The 17,369-nt window shown below is 40.4% G+C and overlaps 1 pseudogene; it reads left to right on the top strand.

Annotated features, from left to right (window-relative positions):
- The first annotated feature begins 15,648 nt into the window (after positions 1-15,648).
- Positions 15,649-17,122, top strand: LOC148019254 (gamma-glutamylcyclotransferase 2-1 pseudogene; annotated as a pseudogene).
- Positions 17,123-17,369: the final 247 nt, after the last annotated feature.

The raw sequence follows: 17,369 nt of genomic DNA, 5'->3' as shown, positions 1-17,369 counted from the left end.
GGATGGGACAGAAGTTGGAGCTGGGTTAAGTGGTTGTTAATCTCTTCTAGCCATCTTTATTTGAAGATCCTTCAAGTTCTTTGAAATTTCATCCACCATGCCTTCGACAATTGGTTTGGCAGATGGCCTGACAACTGCCACATGAATGGGCATAGGCATAGGCATAGAAGTAGCCATAGACATGGGATGAGGGGTAAGAGAAGAAGTGGAAGGAGAAATAGGAGAAGTGGAGGTAGGAGAAGGCATCGTTAGAGGTGTTTGCATACCGTTTTGTAAGAAAGCCTTCCATATCCACCTTTTTGTCAATGTGGAAACTGCATCAACAACATCTTGCCAATCTGTCTTCAATCCTATAGGTAGTGTACGGTCTTCAAGAAGCTCTCCCATCTCGTCCTGAAGTGCACGATCAGCCACCTACAAGAATAACTCTACTTTCTCTGAGCTTAGGGCTCTTTATTCAAGTGCATCCAACTAGTTGTAACGTTCTTTGAGCTCGCACAATAACTCGGAAGCAACAAGTCCTTTGTTGGGCTTATAGACCCACTCTCTGAACGTCTTTTGAGTAGCAATACCATAATCCTCCAGAAAATATTCATCTTTGAGTGCCTTCTTGAAGACATTCCAATTTGAATCTTGCACAAATAAATCAGTCACTCTAACCCGCAAAGCATGTGTGACAAGCCGTAAAAAAGAATTGCTCCAGTTGTTAGTAGGAACTCTAAAGAAGCACATCTAGCTTTTAAATGTTTTAAGTAAAGATGAAACATTCTGGCCATCAAATAATTTGCGTTAACTTACCACAGCATCGATCACTTTGGTTGCTCCATGTGTATGCTCTTGTTCTTAATGTAGCATATGTAGTTGATCTGATTGTTGCTGATGTAGCGGCTCTTGTTGCTCCATAGATAACTCTATCTGTTGATTTTGCATCATAAGAGCTGAAGAAAGAGTTTTCAATAAATTCTTCATCTCATCAATCGAAAAGGAATAAGCACTGGATGATAAAGTGGGTGGAGTAGTCAATGAGTCTCCCATCTCGACTATCAAAAGCGACACTTTCACATCAGGTTCACCAGGTGTCACATGAGATTCACGTGGATGTTCGTGAATGTCGCTCGTTGCACGGATGCTAAGTGAGATGGGAATACTTGATCAGATTACTCAAATCAAGATAAATACATGGAGTGAAGGAATAGTTAGGGTTCTCTTTCGAATAATTTTATGTGTCAGCATGATACATAGATTTCAATTTTTCTCCATATGTTCTCACTCTATTCATAAGAAATAGGGAAGAATAATTAATTCACAAAAGGTCTTAATACATCAAGCATGAAAAGAGAAGTGATTTGAACTCCCAAGTTTAAAGGTTCATAGGGTTGAGAAAGTCTTTCACTTAGCATGTCTTTTTGTCACTCCACATCTCATTCTTTTTCATGCTAACATCATTGATATGATTCCTTGGATCAGAAATACCATGGCAGTGCCGAGATTTAGGATAAGGCATATTCCCTTTTTACCAATTTGAACCAACTGGTTCTATTAGCTTGAATTTCTGTCATCCAGCTTCGAAATGCCATCTTGCTTGTCATTTCAAACGAACTATCATCACTTCTCTTTACCAATCGATTATGTCATCCACGTTGAACACAACTTGGAGGCCGTAGAAGACAATCTCAGGCATCAAAGTGATGGGAAAAAAATCATATGCCTTCTGTGTCTCCTCATTGTCACGTTCTAGGCCTCCTTCCTTTCGTCTTCCTTTGACTTCATTTGATGGAACCACCTTTAGCGTTGTTGGAGGGGTTTTTGTCGAAATGTCGAATCCACCGGGGATGAGAAGTAGAAGAAAGTAGAGATAGGAGACGTAAGAGAAGATAAAGAATGCACAAGAGATAAACACAATAATGACAAAGCACAATGAATCAAATCAATATGTATTTACAAAACCTGAAATCCTTTGTTTGGCACTACTGAGAAGCGCTCTCCAAGCATTAGATCTCCTAGAGCTCCCTTGTAAAACAAAAACCTAGATAAGAAATAATAGCTCCTTCTCTGCTACTCGGAAGGGGGGTAAAACCCCATGGCACTTGGTCATGGATCTCCCTGATCACTCCTTCTTCTTTTTCCAGTTGAAAGTGCAATTTTCAACCTCTCAACAGCGATCGTGATACGTGCGATTTTGCCAATCTGCCTTTCTTATGAAAAATCCCATAACTGGCTAAAAAAGTAAATTGCTTTTTCATGCCATCCTAATCTAGAAGTTTTTCTAACTTTTTCAAGCTTTTACAATAAATAATATCCAAAATATATAAAATAGGCTAACATTATCAAAAAAATCTAGTATTTTGGATAATCCATGCAACTCACACTAGTACTAATGACTTAGATCACATTGACTCTCTTGATCAATAAGAAAGTTGGATGATGATGCACTCCAGAGTTTTTCACACTATTCTCGCATAGTGGCACGACATCCACCCCCTCTGAACCTGCACATACTCCGGTATGTGCCACCAATACACCACCCGGGTCAAACACCCATAGTATCAACTTGTTGCTTATCATGCATATAAGAAAGCATCCCCTTGGATCATAGATCAAAATACTCGGTATTTGTACAACTCTTGAGCCATAGTACCCCCTCGAGAGTCATAAGGCCTTGGGTGCATATCATACATTAGAGAGGATGGGACAGAAGTTGGAGCTGGGTTAAGTGGTTGTTCATCTCCTATGGCCATCTTTATTTGAAGATCCTTCAAGTTCTTTGAAATTTCTTCCACCATGTCTACGACAATTGGTGTGGGAGATGGCCTGACAACTGCCACAGGAATAGGCATAGGCATAGGCATAAAAGTAGGCATAGACATGGGATGAGGGGTAGGAGAAGAAGTGGAAGGAGCAATAGGAGAAGTGGAGATAGGAGAAGACATCGTTAGAGGTTTCTGCATACCATTTTGTAAGCCATTCTTCCATCTCCGTCTCTTTGTTAATGTGGAAACTGCATCAACAACATCTTGCCAATCCGTCTTCAATCCTATAGGTTGCGTACTATCTTCAAAAAGCTCTCCCAACTCATCCTAAAGTGCACGATCAGCCACTTGCAAGAATAACTCCACTTTCTCTGAGTTTAGGGCTCTTTGTTCAAGTGCATCCAATTGGTTGTAACATTTTTTGAACTCTGCAATAACTTGGAAGCAACAAGTCCTTTGTTGGGATGATAGACCCACTCTCTGAACATCTTTTGAGTAGCAATACCATAATCCTCCAGGAAATATTCATCTTTGAGTGTCTTCTTGAAGACATTCCAATTTGAATCTTGCATCAATAAATCAGTCACTCTCACCCGCAAAGCAGGCGTGACAAGCCGTAAAAAAGAATTGCTCTAGTTGTTGGTAGGAACTCCAAAGAAGCACATCTAGCTTTCAAATGTTTTAAGTAAAGCTGAAACATTCCAACCATCAAATATTTTGTGGTCACTTACCATGACCTCAATCACTTTGGTTGCTCCATGTGTATGCTCTTGTTCTTGATGTAGCATCCGTTGTTGATCCAATTGTTGCTGATCTAGCTGCTCTTGTTGCTGCATATATAACAGCATCTGTTGATTCTTCATCATAAGAGCCGAAGAAAGAGTTTTTAATGAATTCTTCATCTCATCAATAAAAAAGGAATAAGCACTCGATGATGAAGTGGGTGGAGTATTCGATAAGTCTCCCATCTTGACAATCCGAAGTGACGCTTTCACATCAGGTTCACCAGGTGTCACACGGGATTCACGTGGATGTTCGTGAATGTCATCGTTGCAGTAGGGATGCTAAGCAAGATGGGAATACTTGATCAGATTACTCAAAGCAAGGTAAATACATGGAGTGAAGGAATAGTTAGGGTTCTCTTTCGAATAATTTTATGTGTCAGCATGATACATAGATTTCAATTTTTCTCGGTATGTTCTCATACAAAGATCTCTTGTTTTCTATTCATAAGGAATAGGGAAGAAGAATCAATTCACAAAAGATCTTAATACATCAAGCATGAAAAGAGAAGTGATTTGAACTCCCAAGTTTAAAGGTTCATAGGATTGAAAAAGTCTTTCACTTAGCGTGCCTCTTTGTCACTCCACATCTCATTCTTTTTCATGCTAACATCATTGAAACGATTCCTTCGATCAGAAATACCATGGCAGTACTGAGATTTAGGATAAGGCATATTCTTGTTTTACCAGTTTGAACTAGCTAGTTCTATCAGCTTCAATTTCTATCGTCTGCCTTTGAAACGCCATGTTTCTCTCATTTTAAATGAACTATCATCGCTTTTCTTTACCAGCCGATTATGCTGTCCACATCGAACACAACTTGGAGGCCATAGAAGTCAATCTTAGATGTCAAAGTGATGGGAAGAAAAAGCATATTCCTTGTGCATCTCCTCGTTGTCATGTTGTGGGCCTCCTTCCTTTCATCTTCCTTTGTCTTCATTTGACGGTTACCTTCAGCATTGTCGGAGGGGTTTATTTTGAAAGGTCGAACCCACTGGGGATCACAGGTAGAAGAAAGTAGAGATAGGAGTTGGAAGAGAATATAAAGAATACACAAGAGGTAAACACAATAATGACAAAGCACAATGAATCAAATCAATATGTATTGATAGAACCTCAAATCCTTTGTTTGGCACTACTCAGAAGCACTCTCCAAGCATTAGATCTCCTGGAGCTCCCCTGTAGAACAAAGTCTTGGATCAGAATAATAGCTCCTTTTTTGTTGGTCAAAAGGGGGGTAAAACCCCATGGCACTTGGTCACGAATCTCCTTGATCACTCCTTCTTCTTCCAATTCAAACTGTAGTTTTCAACCTCTCATTAGCGATTGCAATGCGTGCAATTTTGCCAATTTGTCTTTTTTTGAAAAATCCCATAACTGGCTGAAAAAGCAAATTGTTTTTTGCATGCCATCCTAATCTAGAAGTTTTTCTAACTTTTTTACATTTTTACAATAAATAATATCCAACATATCTAAAATAGGATAAAATTATCCAAAAAGTCTAGTATTTTTGGATAATCCATGCAACTCACACTAGTACTAATGACATAGATCACATTGACTCTCTTGATCACATTATTTTGATCTATCATCGTTGCAGCAGGGATGCTAAGTGAGATGGGAATACTTGATTAGATTACTCAAATCAAGATAAATACATGGAGTGAAGGAATAGTTAGGGTTCTCTTTCGAATAATTTTATGTGTCAGCATGATACATAGATTTCAATTTTTCTCCATATGTTCTCATACAAAGATCTCTTGTTTTCTGTTCATAAGGAATAGGGAAGAAGAATCAATTCACAAAAGATCTTAATACATCAAGCATGAAAAGAGAAGTGATTTGAACTCCCAAGTTTAAAGGTTCATAGGGTTGAGAAAGTCTTTCACTTAGCATGTCTCTTTGTTGCTCCACATCTCATTCTTTTTCATGTTAACATCATTGATACGATTCCTTGGATCAGAAATACCATGGCAGTGCCGAGATTTAGGATAAGGCATATTCTTATTTTACCAATTTGAACCGATTGCTTCTATCAGCTTCAATTTTTGTCATCCGCCTTGGAAATGCCATCTTGCTTGTCATTTTAAACAAACTATCATCACTTCTCTTTACCAATCGATTATGTCGTCCACGTCAAACACAACTTGGAGGTCGTAGAAGACAATCTCAGACATCAAACTGATGGGAAAAAAATCATATGCCTTCTGCGTCTCCTCATTGTCACATTCTAGGCCTCATTCCTTTTGTCTTCCTTTGACTTGATTTGATGGAACCACCTTCAGCATTGTTGGAGGGGTTTTTGTCAAAATTGGAATCCACCGGGGATGAGAGATAGAAGAAAGTAGAGATAGGAGATGGAAGAGAAGATAAAGAATGCGCAAGAGATAAACATAATAATGACAAAGCACAATGAATCAAATCAATATGTATTGACAAAACCCGAAATCCTTTGTTTGGCACTACTCAGAGGCGCTCTCCAAGCATTAGATTTCCTAGAGCTCCCTTGTAGAACAAAAACCTAGATCAGAAATAATAGCTTCTTCTCTGCAGCTCAGAAGGGGGGTAAAAACCCATGGCACTTGGTCATGGATCTCCCTGATCACTCCTTCTTTTTCTTCCAGTTCAAAATGTAGTTTTCAACCTCTCAACAACGATCGTGATGCATGCGATTTCGCCAATCTGTATTTCTTATGAAAAATCCCATAACTAGCTACAAAAGTAAATTGCTTTTTCATGCCATCCTAATCTAGAAGTTTTTCTAACTTTTTCAAACTTTTACAATAAATAATATCCAACATATATAGAATAGGCTAAAATTATCCAAAAAATCTAGTATTTTGTATAATCCATGCAACTCACACTAGTACTAATGACTTAGATCACATTGACTCTCTTGATCAATAAGAAAGTCGGATGATGATGCACTCCAGAGTTTTTCACACTATTCCCGTGTAGTGGCACAACATCTACCCCCTCTAAACCTGCACATACTTCGGTATGTGCCATCGATACACCACCCTGGTCAAACACCCATAGTATCAACTTGTTGCTTATCATGCATATAAGAAAGCATCCCCTTGGATCATAGATCAAAATACTCAGCATTTGTACAACTCTTGAGCCATACTTAGTACCCCCTCGAGAGTCATAAGGCCTTGGGTGCATATCATACATTAGAGAGGATGGGACAGAAGTTGGAGCTGGGTTAAGTGGTTGTTCATCTCTTCTGGCCATCTTTATTTGAAGTTCCTTCAAGTTCTTTGAAATTTTGTTCACCATGTCTTTGACAATTGGTTTGGCAGATGGCCTGACAACTGCTAGAGGAATGGGCATAGGCATAGGCATAAAAGTAGACATAGACATGGGATGAGGGGTAGGAGAAGAAGTGGAAGGAGAAATAGGAGAAGTGGAGGTAGGAGAAGATATCGTTAGAGGTGTTTGCATACCGTTTTGTAAGCAAGCCTTCCATCTTCATCTCTTTGTTAATGTGGAAACCGAATCAACAACATCTTGCCAATCCGTCTTCAATCCTATAGGTTGTGTACAGTCTTCAAGAAGCTCTCCGAACTCGTCCTGAAGTGCACGATCAGCCACCTGCAAGAATAACTCCACTTTCTCTGAGTTTAGGGCTCTTTGTTCAAGTGCATCCAACTAGTTGTAATGTTCTTTGAACTCTTGCAATAACTTGGAAGCAACAAGTCCTTTGTTGGGCTGATAGACCCACTCTCTGAACGTCTTCTGAGTAGCAATACCATAATCCTCTAGTAAATATTCATCTTTGAGTGTCTTCTTGAAGACATTCCAATTTGAATCTTGCATCAATAAATCAGACACTCTCACCCACAAAGCAGGCGTGACAAGCCGTAAAAAAGAATTGCTCTAGTTGTTGGTACGAACTCCAAAGAAGCACATCTAGCTTTCAAATGTTTTAAGTAAATCTGAAACATTCCAACCATCAAATATTTTGCGGTCACTTACCACGACCTCAATCACTTTGGTTACTCCATGTGTATGCTCTTGTTCTTAATGTAGCATCCGTTGTTGATCCAATTGTTGTTGATGTAGCTGCTCTTGTTGCTTCATAAATAAAGGCATCTATTGATTCTTCATCATAAGAGCCGAAGAAAGAGTTTTCAATAAATTCTTCATCTCATCAATCGAAAAGGAATAAGCACTCGATGATGAAGTGGGTGGAGTATTCGATAAGTCTCCCATCTCAACAATCAGAAGTGACGCTTTCACATCAGGTTCACCAAGTGTCACACGGGATTCACGTGGATGTTCGTGAATTTCATGGTCAGAGCAGGGATGCTAAGCAAGATGGGAATACTTGATCAGATTACTCAAATCAAGATAAATACATGGAGTGAAGGAATAGTTAGGGTTCTCTTTTGAATAAATTTATGTGTCAGCAAGATACATAGATTTCAACTTTTCTCGGTATGTTCTCATACAAAGATCTCTTGTTTTCTATTCACAAGGAATAGGGAAGAAGAATCAATTCACAAAAGATCTTAATACATCAAGCATGAAAAGAGAAGTGATTTGAACTCCCAAGTTTAAAGGTTCATAGGGTTGAAAAAGTCTTTTACTTAGCGTACCTCTTTATCACTCCACATCTCATTCTTTTTCATGCTAACATCATTGATACGATTCCTTGGATTAGAAATACCATGGCAGCACCGAGATTTAGGATAAGGCATATTCTTGTTTTACCAATTTGAACCAGCTAGTTCTATCAGCTTCAATTTCTATCGTCTGCCTTTGAAACGCCATCTTGCTCTCATTTTAAATAAACTATCATCACTTCTCTTTACCAGTCAATTATGTCGTCCACGTCGAACACAACTTGGAGGCCGCAGAAGACAATCTTAGACGTCAAAGTGAAGGGAAGAAAAAGAATATGCCTTCTGCATCTCCTCGTTGTCACGTTGTGGGCCTCCTTCCTTTCGTCTTCCTTTGTCTTCATTTGACGATTACCTTTAGCGTTGTCAGAGGGGTTTATGTTGAAAGGTCGAATCCACTGGGGATCACAAGTAGAAGAACGTAGAGATAGGAGATGGAAGAGAAGATAAAGAATACACAAGAGGTAAACACAATAATGACAAAGCACAATGAATCAAATCAATATGTATTGACAGAACCTGAAATCCTTTGTTTGGCACTACTCAAAAGTACTCTCCAAGCATTAAATCTCATGGAGCTCCCTTGTAGAACAAAGTCCTGGATCAGAAATAATAGCTCCTTCTCTGTTGCTCAAAAGGGGGGTAAAACCCCAGGGCACTTGGTCATGGATCTCCTTGATCACTCCTTCTTCTTCTTCTTCCGATTCAAACTGCAGTTTTCAACCTCTGATTAGTGATTGTGATGTGTGTGATTTTGCCAATTTGTCTTTTTAATGAAAAATCCCATAACTGGTTGAAAATGCAAATTGTTTTTTGCATGCCATCCTAATCTAGAAGTTTTTCTAACTTTTTCAAAATTTTACAATAAATAATATCCAACATATCTAAAATAGGCTAAAATTATCCAAAAAATCTAGTATTTTTGGATAATCCATGCAACTCACACTAGTACTAATGACTTAGATCACATTGACTCTCTTTATCAATAAGAAAGTCGGATGGTGATGTACTCCAGAGTTTTTCACACTATTCTCGCATAGTGGCACAACATCCACCCCCTTTGAACCTGCACATCCTCCGGTATGTGCCACCGATGCAGCACTCGGATCAAACACCCATAGTATCAACTTGTTGCTTATCATGCATATAAGAAAGTATCCCCTTGGATCATAGATCAAAATAATTGGCATTTGTACAACTCTTGAGCCATACTTAGTACCCTCTCGAGAGTCATAAGGCCTTAGGTGCATATCATTCATTAGAGGTTGTTGAATCTCCATATACATGCTATCAATACACCCATTAAGAAACACATAGCAACATACCTGCTCTCTTAAAATTCATTGCATGGGAAGTTTTCTTTTGATAACTGTTTTGCTACTCATTCAACATTAACAGAGCCTCACTTGTGTTCAACACATTCTCACCATCACCGAAAATAGTGAAACAATCCATATCTTGAAGCATCTTTGATTTGTCTATCAAGGCCTTTGATAAAGCATCTAAAATAGTTTCCAACTCTAGAGCATCATATCTAACCTCCTCTAATACAGGGATATCCTTAAGTCATGAATTGTCTCATAGGTAATAACTTTATCCTCCAAATCATGTGCATCCAACAAGTCATCAATCTCCCGTTGACTTCCTACATCAAGTAAAACCTGATCTTCATAAATCTCTTCAGATACATTAAGAAAATTTATAGATGCAATGGCTGAACCTTCCAGCACAGGATCTTCCAAGGCATTTGCGCTTGTCTCAATATTAGACTGCAGCTTATATCCTAGTTGTTTGTCCTCTTGCTCGCTGTCCTATTTTTTCTCCTGGCTAATCTCTTCCAGAACATGCTCGGGAGGTGGCTGATTTTTAGCTTTAGACAAATCCACATTTCTTTTTGTCACTTCCTTATATATCCCTGCATTATCTTCATCTCTCTTCTGTTTCTCTTTCACAAATACATCTGTGTTTTGCCCTTTTGCTAAATATGCATCCACTGAATATGCATCTATTGGTGATTCCGGGCCAGTTATGTCATAAATTTCTTTCACTGCATGAGATATTTCACTATTTGTAACTTTTCTCTTTTCAATTGCATGCAAATTATGTGTCCATATTTCAGCCTTTGGACCAACCATCACTTGGCCATGCGTTCTATCCAACTGTAGACCAAAAGTAGAAGCATGTACCGTCACAGAAGCATTTCGAACAACCAAGTCTTCTAACAACTTATGCATACCGCCCTTTCCAAAATTTAAAGCAAGAGGCAATCCCCTTTCTTGTGCATGGATCTTGCTGTCTTTCCAAAAGATGACATGTCGTGCCAAGGCCTCGTGATAGGCAACGCAATCCTTTCTCTCATGTTGCTCGAATTATAATGTTGACTCTAATCAACATTAGTAAATAATAATATAGATTACTCATTTAACATTATTTAAGTTGTAAATAATTATAATCCATAATATTATTTGATACAATATGTGAGTCAATTTAAGTCAAAACCCAATGTTATTGCATAGTGTAGCACACTCTTAGAGTGTCTTTAGAACTTTAGCATTTTCTTTGAGTATTTAGAGAGAGAGAGAGAGAGAGAGAGAGAGAGAGAGTGTGTGTGTGTGTGTTTGATCCTCCACACTATACTCCCTCTCCTCAATGATTCATTTCCACTCCACCTACCCAATCTCCACGACATCTATCTTTTTTAATGGCACAACCCTCCATCCTTTGAAGTTCATAAAGATGGGGACAACCACACCATCGTTGACACCTATCATTCAATGACTTGCTATTCCACCAAACCAAGGTAAGTCACACCTCAAATTCCTCCCATAGGCACTCTCGAGTCTCTAAAAAATTTTGCGGCCAAAAGCTATCTAGGACTAACATCTATCACACCCATGGAGTCTCAATGCATGATCTTGATGCATGCCCTCTCTCTCTCTCTCTCTCTCTCTCTCTCTCTCTCTCTCTCTCTCTCTCTCTCTCTCTCTCTCTCTCTCTCTCTCTCTCTCTCTCTCTCTCTCTCTCTCTCTCTCTCTCCAAGTAACCTTGAGTTGTGAGGTTCTCTTTCTTCATCTATCTATGGGATCCCCTCACGTCTTGTATATCCCATTTTATATTTACTCCTTTTTATTATGCTTGAAGGATTGAGATGAAAGATTTCATCTCAGCCCTTCAAGCATAATAAAAAGGACTAGCTTTCCAAGATCTCTTTCACTTTTTTTGTTGTATATTATCCAACATCCCTTTGTTATGGTCAAGGGAACCCACTTGTTTCACTCATTAAGCATATTATAAGTTACTTTGGACTCAATAGAAGCACTAAGTTTTTAGTATTGAGAATATGCCTCCATGGAATGGGAAGATGGAGAGTACAAACGTGGAGCAAAGAATATGCCTCCATGGAGTGGGATGATGGAGAGTACAAATGTGCAAGGAGTGGAGAGAAAACAAAAAGGAACTCCCAGGGCTATAGAGTAAATAGAAGTAAGGAGGAAATGAAAATGAAAAGATTTCAAAGAGGAGGATTCCACAACCTTTTTTGCACCTTAAGAGAAATGATTAAAATGTGATGGCAAAATATTACTATTGAAAAATGACAATCGCTCCCACCCATCTTAGTGAAACTGACTACTAATCCACTTTATTGCTAAAAAGTGACAAATACTCGAGCCATTTGAATGAAGCTAACAATTGTAAAAATGTCAAAATTGTTTTCGAAAAATACCAAAAATATTTACATAATAGAAGCCTTCTCCTCATTGCTAGAGCACACACTCTATCCTCCTGTTAAAAGGGTGAAAACTGACCTCAAACTCTTGTCAATGGTTAAGGAGAGCATAGTGTTATGCCAACAAAGCATTGGATGCAATTGTTCAAAACAATATGCAAAGTGTAGCTAGCAATAGATAAGATGCCGATGGCTTTAGAAACCTCTTCAACACCTTCAAGAAGCTCATCTATAGTATAATTGATATGTGGTCTAAATATCCATGATTTTCATAAGAAAAAATAAATGTGGCCCATGTCTACAAAGTTAAGCTCATGTATGCCTACCTCCTCACCAAGTGTACCAACCTTGCCAATAGCGATGTCATTATCTCCTCCCCCTAGCAACCCCACTATCTCCTTCGTTCTCTCTTCAAAATATTTAATCTACACATCCAACAATATGTGTTAATTGAATTTGTATAAAGCATATAACTATACCATTAATCTAATTCAAGTACCACTAACCCAATGTAATTGATTAAGAATGTCACCTAGGATTAAGCATGCTCCAATACATGACTTAATCATAGACCAAAATAGATTATAGTTGTCAACCTACTTTAAACTCTAGAAGCAAAAATCTCTAAAAATGCACTAATGACATTGTAATTAAGCCACACCACTTACCAAAGTTATGCAAGTCTCATTTAGAATCTTTTCCCCTCCAAATGCAAAATTCACCCCTTGCAGTATCATTGACTCTTGGTTGTTTGACCTAGATTTGGTGCTGTAAATCCCTTCACTCAAAGCTCCCTTGCTCTTTAGTCCTCTACCAAGATCAACTTAGAAAACCTCCAAAAAGAACAAAAAATCCCTTGAACTTTAGCTCACATTAATCCATGGCATGGACAATGTTTCGCTTGTGCTCTAGATACCCTTGTTCCTTCTCTCACATTCATGATCACATAGAGGGAGTCAGAGATTTGAAGCTCACAAAATACGTAGAGAGAGAGAGAGAGAGAGAGAGAGAGAGAGAGAGAGGAGTCAGTGTGGGCATGCATCAAGATCAATATGCATTGAGACTCCATGGGTGTGATAGATGTTAGTCCTAGATAGTTTTTGGTTGCAAAAGCTTTTAGAGACTCGAGAGCGCCCATGGGAGGAATTTGAGGTGGGACTTACATTGATTTGGTGGAATAGCAAGTCATTGAATGATAGGTGTCGACGATGCTATGGTTGTCCCCATCTTTATGAACTTCAAAGGTTGGAGGGTTGTGCCATTAAAAAAGATAGATGTTGTGGAGATTGGGTAGGTGGAGTGGAAACAGATCATTGAGGAGAGGGAGTATAGTGTGGAGGATCACACACACACACACACACACACACACACACACACACACACACACACACACACACACACACACACACACACACACACACACACACACACACACACACACACACACACACACACACACACACACACACCACGCTAGCACTTGCTACAACAAGCATAGGGCACCCTTGTGGCAATCAATAGGACACATGGCAAATATTGATAAAACATTCTCTATGTGTGCGTGCATGCGCAATCAATAGGATGCGAGTGAGCAGCAACTGGAGGTGTTGCGGGCACAATGAGTAGGACATGGGTGGCAGTGGGCAATGTGTAGAAGCACTAGTGAAACGAGAGAGAGAGAGAGAGAGAGAGAGAGAGAGAGAGAGAGAGAGAGAGAGAGAGAGAGAGAGAGAGAGAGAGAGAGAGAGAGAGAGAGTTAATGAGACACTTCTGGAGTATCTCTCTCTCTATGCGTCTTGTTAACTCAGTTAATGAGACACTTCTAGAGTCTCTCTCTCTCTAGAAACTTTTGGACTCTCTCTCTCTCTCTCTCTCTCTCTCTCTCTCTCTCTTTGTGTGTGTCTCTCTCTCCCACACTCAAATGGGAAGGTGCAAAGGAACAAGGGGGCAATAGTGTCGCCAATTGCACACACGTCAAGCAACTCCGAGAGGGCTTGGCAATGAGAGCAAGCATGGCAATGAGGGCAAGTAGCCACCATGGGCAACCTAAGAATTGCCATGGGCTGGTGAGGCCATCTATGGTTGCAGTAGTGCAACATCCATGGGCAAGTGGATTTCTTTAACAGAGCTTGGTGTTGGCCACTCCAGAACGTCTCTAACCTTGGTCGGATCTACTAATACAATGAATCCTAGATATTCAATCTATCGCTTGGAAAATGCACACTTCTTCTTGGCATAAAGCTTTTCTACCCTCATTATTTCAAGGACAATGTGAAGCTAGGGTTCATGATCTTTTTCCTGCTTGGAGTAGACTAGGGTATTGTCAAAGAAGATGAGTACGAAGTCATCAAGATAAAGCCCAAAGATATCCTGCATTAACCTGTTGAAGGTAGCAGGAGCATTTGTCAGCCCGAATGACATGACTAGGAATTCAAAGTGTCCATACCTTGTGCTAAATGCCGTCTTTGGGATATCTTCTTCCTTGATCCTTATCTGATAGTATCCAGACCTGAGATCTATCTTGGAGAAGATCTTCGCACCTTGAAGACAGTCAAGAAGTTCATCTATTCTTGGAATGGGGTATTTAATTTTAATGGTCGATTGATTCAGTCCTCTGTAGTCAATGCAAAGCCAAAGCATTCCATCTTTCTTTTCTGGAACAGCACTAGAGCTCCCCATGGCGAACTGCTAGGATGGATGTAGCCTTGGTCTAACAGTTTCTTGAGTTGCTCCTTCAGCTCAATCACTTCCGGGATGGCGTTGTAGCTAGCAAAGGAGATAGCTTGTATGAGCAGCAAGTCCAACAGCCATGGAAAGGCATCAAAATTAGCCGGTAGGCAGAGTGAGTGACAAACTGGGCCAAGCATGGGTTGGTGGGATGCTTCTAGGCCTAAATTAACATATGTTAAATATCCTTCATTTGATTTCATGTTAATTAATATATTTAATATTAATAACTAATGCACATTGTAATAATAGATATGAATTTGTAACTATTTGAGAGAGAGAGAGAGAGAGAGAGAGAGAGAGAGAGAGAGATAGTTAGTTAGTTGTATGAGAGTGTGAGGGAAGAAGGAAGATAACATCTTATTTCACCCTCTATATACATAGATATATGATGTGTGTGTGTCGCATATCAGCAGAGAGAAAGAGAGAGCGGTAGAGAGAGCCCTCACAATGAGGCCGGTGTGCTGCCACATGGCAGGCCTCAAAACCTTTCAATAATAAGTAAGAGAGATGAAAGGTTAAAGATTAAAGATGAGCGATAGAGAAGATAAAGAACAAGAGATGAACTCGGAAAGCTTTACGTATAAAAAATAAAAGCCGGGTGCTTATTATTCGTACGGCATGTAAAACAAAAGTGGCGCTTGACCAAGGATTATATCGTTTTGACATCTTTCGGACAAAGGTGAATTGTTATAACTTTCAGAGAAATAGCGTTTATCTTTCAGACATTGCCAATGCTATGGGTATGATTTGGAGACCACTTGGCAATATTGGCCCTGGCGCACACGGGAAATCCTGTCGTATCTATACAGGAGACCGATTGACTCGTGACTCGTGACTGCAGGGCCGGCGGTGTCCGAAACTACCTCCCTCGACCGGATGTGCAGTGTTCACGCACCACGTCTCTCTCTCTCTCTCTCTCTCTCTCTCTCTCTCTCAAACAACCCACCCTGCGGCCGGTCCTTCCCTAGCCTTTCCCGGAAAGTCCGCGTTCCAATAGATCTCTTCTATATATTTTGCGAAAGCCAGTTGCAGTTGCAATTCATAGTCGACGCACGTGCAGGTAGCCTTCTTCTTCTTCGTCTTCTTCTTTTTCTTCTTCCCTCTTCTTTAGCTTTTCCCTTTCGACTGCAGCTGCTTCGTACTCTTTGCCGCAGCTGATATGGAAGTATTCATAATATAAGATAGAGTAGATTAGGAACATCAAGAGGATTGAATAGAGTACTGTGGATTTCATCCTGATTGTTCTGGTCATAGTCGATAAGATTAGAGGGGTATCAGCGATCCACAAAGAGAGAGAGATCGGGAGGAGAGAGGGTCATATATTAAGCCGATTCCGCTCTCGATCACATCAGGTGATGGTGGCAGCTGCAACAGCGACGGTGTGGGTGTTCGGGTATGCGTCTCTTCTATGGAAGGCGGGGTTCGAATATTCCGAGAGGCGCTTGGGCTACATCAAGGGGTACAGGCGGGCGTTGCACATGGCGTGCTTCGAGCACAGGGGCACGTGGCAGCATCCGGCGAGGGTGGCGACCTTAGAGGAGGAGGAAGGGGCCGTGTGCTGGGGCTACGCCTACGCGGTAAAGGACCCCGAAGCGACCCTGGCCTACCTTCGGGAGAGAGAGAATGAATACGATGACACTGCGTCCCTCCCTTTCTTCCGGCACGCATGTACTTCAAAGATATACTCGTCACCTGCAGCTTCGTCTGATCTTGACCAGCAGCGTCTTCAAGTCCTGGTCTTCAAGTCTACCCTTGACTCTTCTGTGAACAATTACTACCTTGGCCCTGCGCCTGCTTACGACATGGCCCTGCAGATAGCGCGCGCTTGCGGTCCCTGCGGCACGAACTCCGAGTACCTCTTCCGCCTCGAGGCCGCCCTTCGCAGCATCGGCCACCCGGACCCCCACATCACCCTCCTCGCCCATCTTGTGCGAGGAATCCTTGTGATGGACACCCTTGATATAGTGCATCATGATGATCATACAGCTGCTGCTTACACGACTATGGCAGCCACTGACACTGTTTATAACACTACAAGAGACGTTGGTAGCATGGCCAAAATGCTCACTGTCAGTCCCAGCTTCCCGGTCGACCGTCGACGCATCGCTATTACCAAACCCCTAATTCTTCCCGCAATCCCTAATTAGACAATATCCTTTATTTCCTTCGACTCCAAATCAAAGCTCTCCAACTGGCACGGCTCAATATTCCATGGCTATGCATGATTCCACATTCTCATCGAGACTTACGATTTTGGTTTTACCACGGTCTAACATTGGTACACATTGGCCGCCCAACAAAGTAACTTTTTTGTTACCACATTGGTCCAATAAAAAATTAACGTTGTCTCACAATATTGCAAATGGAAGCAATATGATTATTACTTGTATGAAAGAAATTTACACCCCTTTGGATACTACACGTACTGTTGGCAATGGTAAATCTCAAAATGAAACCGGTTGCCACATGTACTAAATGGGGGTGATGTTCTAGTTGTTGTTAAGTAGGCAGACCATTTGCATCCTTGCCTCTTTTTTCTTCTAGCCTCATAGCTTGTGTGTGTGTGTGTGTGTGTGTGTGTGTGAATTTAAGGTTAACTAGTTAAAATGTTCGATTAAGAGCTTGAAGGAAAGGAGAAATATAATTAAGAGGAAATCATTAACAGAAGTCATAATGACAATTAGTGAGGACAAAGAACGGGTCATGAAAGAGTTAGGAAATCTTTTAAACTGTAATTAGTGTGATTATACTA

Source organism: Lygodium microphyllum, chromosome 20 (genome assembly GCF_053477565.2).
Source record: "Lygodium microphyllum isolate KBCC chromosome 20, Lygodium_microphyllum_v1.1.10, whole genome shotgun sequence".
Taxonomy (NCBI): Eukaryota; Viridiplantae; Streptophyta; class Polypodiopsida; order Schizaeales; family Lygodiaceae; genus Lygodium; species Lygodium microphyllum.
Note: the sequence above shows the minus strand (reverse complement) of the source record. Positions and strands in the feature narration are given on the sequence as shown.